Source organism: Nicotiana tabacum, chromosome 16, assembly GCF_000715075.1.
Source record: "Nicotiana tabacum cultivar K326 chromosome 16, ASM71507v2, whole genome shotgun sequence".
Classification (NCBI taxonomy): Eukaryota; Viridiplantae; Streptophyta; class Magnoliopsida; order Solanales; family Solanaceae; genus Nicotiana; species Nicotiana tabacum.
The window spans coordinates 21,991,613-21,997,439 of record NC_134095.1 but is presented as its reverse complement, the minus strand read 5'-3'; positions in this window follow the sequence as shown (position 1 = coordinate 21,997,439).

The following is a 5,827-nucleotide window of genomic DNA, read 5'->3' as shown; positions in this document are numbered from 1 at the left end:
CCAGGGGTCCGAACACTCCTCCAGCTGCGTGGAAGGAATTTTCTGAGGCCTTTCTTCGTCACTATTTGATAGTTGAGATACAACGAGCTAGAGCTAATAAGTTCTTGAACCTTCGACAAGGTAATATGAGTGTGCGAGAGTATAACATGCAATTTGATTCTTTAGCAAGGTATGCTCCCCATATAGTGGCTGAGATGAGCGATAGGATGCATCTGTTCGTGAACGGGTTGGGGCAACATCTGATAAATGAGTGCACGACAGCCTCCTTAGTGGAGGGCATAGATATTTCTCATATTCAGGCTTATTCCCAGACCCTAAAGGATCATCATTGCTAATAAAGGGTAGATAGGGAGCATGATAAGGGCCAGCATAAGAGGGAAAGATTTGCAGGGTATTCTGAGTAATTCAGAGGCAGTGTCAGGACCTAGTCTTTAAGGCGTTCGGTGCCACTTGTAGCTAGTTCTCCTCCACAATTGCAGAGTCCTCAGTATGATCGATTTACCTATTCTGGTCCAGGTTAGAGTTCGCGAGCATCAGGTTCGCAATATCACAGGGATACTAGTCAGACGAGACCCCCAACACCACATTGTGATCAGTACGGCAAGGCCCATTTTGGACTGTGCCATCGAGGTTCTGATGTGTGCCATTCTTGCGGACAACCTAGCCATGTGATGCAGGATTATCTTGACAGAGGAGGTGGTGGTATGGCTCAGCTGATTGGATCTATGTTTGGTTCTTCCTCATCAATTTGACCTCTAGCACGGGGTTTTCAGCAGTCGACAGGTTGTGGTAGAGGTAGAGGTACATTTCCGAGTTCGAGTGGTGCTCAAAATTGAACCTATGCTCTAGTAGGTCGATAGGATATCGAGTCATCTTCGGATGTTGTTACATGTATATTGTCTGTGTTTTCTTATGATGTATATGCGCTGATTGATCCGGGATCTACATTATCATATGTTACACCCTTTGTGGCAAATAAGTTTGGCATTGAACCTGAAATGATAAGTAAACCCCTTGCGGTATCTACTCCGATAGGAGATTTTGTGATTGCTAGAAGGGTATATAGAGGTTGCACTGTGATGATTTGTAGTCATCAAACCTCGGCGAATTTATTTGAGTTAGCAATGGTTGATTTCGATGTGATAATGGGAATGGACTGGTTGGCCTCATGCTATGCAAATGTTGACTGTCGTACAAAGATGGTTAGGTTTTAGTTTCCTGGTGAACCCGTCATTGAATGGAAGGGGAACATTGCTATGCCGAAATGTAGGTTTATTTCCTATCTTAAGGCAATGAAGATGATATCAAAATGTTACATTTATCATCTCATTCGCGTTGGGGATGCGGAGGCAAAGCCGCCTGCTCTACAATCAATCCCTGTGGTCAATGAATTTCCAGATGTTTTCCTAGATGAACTCCCAGGCCTTCCTCCTAAAAGGGAGATTGAGTTTAGAATTGATGTGTTGCCTGACACTCAACCCATATCTATTCCTCCATACAAGATGGCCCGACAGAGTTGCGAGAGTTGAAGGCGCAGTTAAAGGACTTGCTGGATAAGGGCAACCTAGCATTTCACCTTGGGGTGTGCCAGTTTTGTTTGTGCGGAACAAAGACGGGTCGTTAAGAATGTGTATCGATTATCGACAGTTGAATAAGTTTACTATAAAGAACAAGTATCCACTTTTAAGGATTGATGACCTTTTTGACCAACTCCAGGGTGCCAAGTATTTCTCCAAGATTGACTTATGTTCAGGGTACGATCAGGTGAGGGTTAAGGAGAAGGATATTCCAAAGACAGCCTTCCAGACAAGATATGGGCACTTTGAGTTCTTGGTGATGTTGGTCGGGCTAACAAAAGCCCCAACAGTTTTTATGGATCTCATGAATACTATATTCAGGACCTATCTTGATATGTTCGTGATCGTATTCATTGATGACATTCTGGTGTATTCTTGTTCGAAGGTGGAACATGCGGGCCACTTGCGGATAGTATTGCATACGCTTCAAGATCGTAAGTTATATGCTAAGCTCTCCAAATGTGAATTCTGGCTGAACTCAGTAGCATTCCTTAACCAGGGTATTAGTGTCAACACTCAGAAGATCGATGCAGTAAAGAATTGGCCGATACCTACAACACCATTAGAAGTTCGCAGCTTCCTGGGGCTAGCAGGATATTATAGGCAATTTTTAGAAGGGTTTTCCTTTATATCAGCACCATTGACTAAGTTAACACCGAAAGCTACTAAGTTCCAGCGGTCTGACGCTTGTGAACGAATTTTTCAGGAGCTAAAGAATCGATTGACATCCGTGCCAGTGCTCACTCTTCCAGAAGGAACAGAAGGTTATGTGGTATATTGTGATGCCTTAGGTATAGGTTTGGTGTGCGCATTGATGCAACGTGGGAAGGTGATTGCTGATGCATCAAGACAATTGAAGAATCATGAAACAAATTACCCGACCCATGATTTGGAGTTGGCTATAGTAATATATTCATTGAAGATATGGCAGCTCTACTTATACGGCATCCATGTTGACATCTACACTGATCACAAGAGTTTACAATACATCCTCAAGAATAAGGAGTGGAATTTGAGGCCGCGTAGGTGGCTTGAATTACTGAAAAATTACAATGTCGAGATATTGTACCATCCCGGTAAAGCCAATGTTGTGGCAGATGCTCTCAGTTGTGAGTCAACGGGAAGCTTAGTACACATTGAGGTAGGTAGACATGGGTTGACTAAAGAGCTTCATCAACAAGCCAATATGAGAATCAGATTGTTAGACTCTGATGATGGAGGTGTTACTATATAGAATACATCAAAATCATCTTTGGTAGTCGAGGTAAAAACATGGCAATATGAAGATCCTATTTTAGTACGATTGAGAGAGAGCATTCGATAGTGTAAAATTATTGCTTTTAAGATTGGAGGAGATGGGGCACTGAGATACCAGAGTCGATTATGTGTGCCTAATGTGGCAGGGTTGCGAGAGAAGATTATGAGGGAGATTCATCAATCCTGATATTTTATCCATCCCGACTCGACAAAGATGTATCATGATGTCAATGAGCAGTATTGGTGGGATAACATGAAGAAGTCTATTGCAAAATTTGTAGCTAGTGTCCTAATTGTCAACAAATACAGATCAAACATTAGAAACCCGGTGGATTGCTTCAGAATATAGAGATTCCAACCTGCAAATGGGAGGTGATTAATATGGACTTCATTGTTGGATTACCTTGCTCTTATCATAAGTTTGACTCCATCTGGGTGATAGTTGTTTGACTTAAAAAATGTGCCCATTTTCTGCCAGTTAAGACAACTTATATGGATGAAGATTATGCGAAGTTGTATATCACGGAGATTGTTAGGCTTCATGGTGTGCTGATATCTATTATATCAGACCAAGGAACTCAATTTATGGTTAACTTTTGGAGGTCTCTTTAGAGGGTTTAGGAATACAAGTGAATATCAACACTGCATTCGATCTGCAGACTAACGGACAGGCTAAACATACCATTCAGACACTTGAAGATATGCTCCGAGCATGTGTTCTAGATTTCAAGGGGAATTGGGATGATCATCTACCACTCATAGAATTTGCCTACAATAATAGCTACCATTCGATTATTAAAATGACTCCATACGAGGAAATATATGGGAGGAGAAGTAGATCACTAGTTGGATGGTTCGAAGTCGGTGAAATAGAATTCTATGGGCCAGATTTGATTCACTAAGCCATTGAGAAGGTGAAAGTGATACAACATCGACTAAGGATGGCGCAAAGCAGGCAAAAGTCTTATTCCGATGTCCGACGTCGTGATATGGAGTTTAAGGTTGGTGATTGGGTTTTCCTAAGGATCTCACCGATGAAAGGTGTTATGCGTTTCGGGAAGAAAGGGATGCGAGATGTTCGTAGTGTATCGGGCCGTATAAAAATCTTCGTCGAATAGGACAGGTTGCTTTTGAGTTAGAATTGCCATCCAAATTGGAATTTGTCCACCTGATATTCCATGTATCTATGTTGAGGAAATGAATTGGAGACCCTTCTCGAGTAATCCCTATCATAGATGTACAAGTTACAGAGGATCTATCATATGAAGAAGTGCCAGTGGCTATATTAGATCGACAAGTCCGCAAGCTGAGAACAAAATATGTAGCTTCTGTCAAAGTATTGTGGAGGAACAAGAATATGGAAGAAATGACATGGGAGGTAGAAGAGAAGATGAAGTCTAAATACCCTTACTTATTCCAGAATGAAGGTAACGAGGATGCCAGGGTAACGCATGATGCAAAATGGCTCTATGAGTAAGTAATAGCTTGAGAATACTCTTTCTTAATATAAAATGATGATATGCAGATAATATACATATCCATAATGCTTTGTATATCCTTGTGAGGAAATACGTTGGGTTTGACTGCTTGAAAGTTTGGCTAGTGTTCATATTATAGGGGAAACTCGACTGGAAATTTCTGTTGGAATCCATGATGATTTAGACTCCTCATAAACCCTTACATTCGAGGACGAATGTTCCTAAATCAAAGATGTTACAACCCATATTCACGTATGTTAGTTCATGCCGTAAGGTAGTCGACGTAAATCCATGAAGAGATTATCTTTAAGATGATAAGAAGTTAATCATATTGGTTTTAAATGAAGGGGGGTGTATAAGGGTGGTTAACAAATATTAGAAGTTAAACGAGTAAAGGATGTTGTAACCCGTATTTTAGGATAAATCTAGAGGTGCTTAATATACTCAAAAGGTCGTGTTTTAAGGTATTTGAATCATATAATATTCGTATCATAAGTCTTGAAGTCAAACGAGTTATGAAACAAAACTTGTCGCAACTTAGGTTCATAGTTTTACTTAAACTTTAGGTCAAATATTACTAAGCCTTTATCCCATTTTACTTTGAATTATGAGGTGATCTACCCACCAAATTGAATATCTATGAGTCTAGTTTTAAACTCTTTAAACCGTTCATCAATACAATGTCATAGTAGAGAGATATTTGTGTTTTTGTGAGACTGTGCCGAGCAGCTCTCTATGGGGCTCACATAGGCGGTTTAATACATATGGATATATATAAGATGCTTCAAACCCGTTTTAAGTCATTATTTTTCAGTTTATTTAGAATTTAGAACCCTAAAAACATTCTCTCAAGTTTCTCTCATGATCCAAGACCCAAATAAAGGGCAAACAACACAAATCAAGTGTCGGGAATCCCGTGGCGCTAGTAAGTTTCTTGTTCTTCTTCTTGTTGCTCATTATTTTGTTGTTCCAGCTCGTGTGGGAGGTATTTTTTAAGTGGATTATGTTCTGTAAATACTCCCTCAAGTTTTTAATATCAACCCTAGGTTATTTAAAGTTTTCTAAAGTGATTCTAGTGCCAAAAAACCCTAATTGATTGCTAGTTTCGCTTCCTTGTTCTTGTGGCATCATTAGTGGTATATTTCGTAGAAAATTAAGGTCAAATTGGAGTTGTTCTTTATGTTTAAAGGTAGTGAACCTCTTAATATACATGTATTTAAGATTATCCAAGTTGCGGCTATGTCATTGAAGCTGGAACTTGTGAAATATATATCAAAAGACTTGGCAGTAGTGTTGTTGGTTGGTGGACTGTTTTTGGGAGGCTCAATATGACTATTATTGATGGTGATTATTTGACTTGTTTGGAAGTCATATAAATAGGGTAGGTGTTGTCCATTTCCTCGTAAAATAGGCTGTGGTCGATACAGAATAGTTACCATGCCTAAACGATAACGATAATGTCATTTCTCTTTTTGTAGACTAAGGAGTCGTGAAATTTGCATAGCTTCAGGTTGG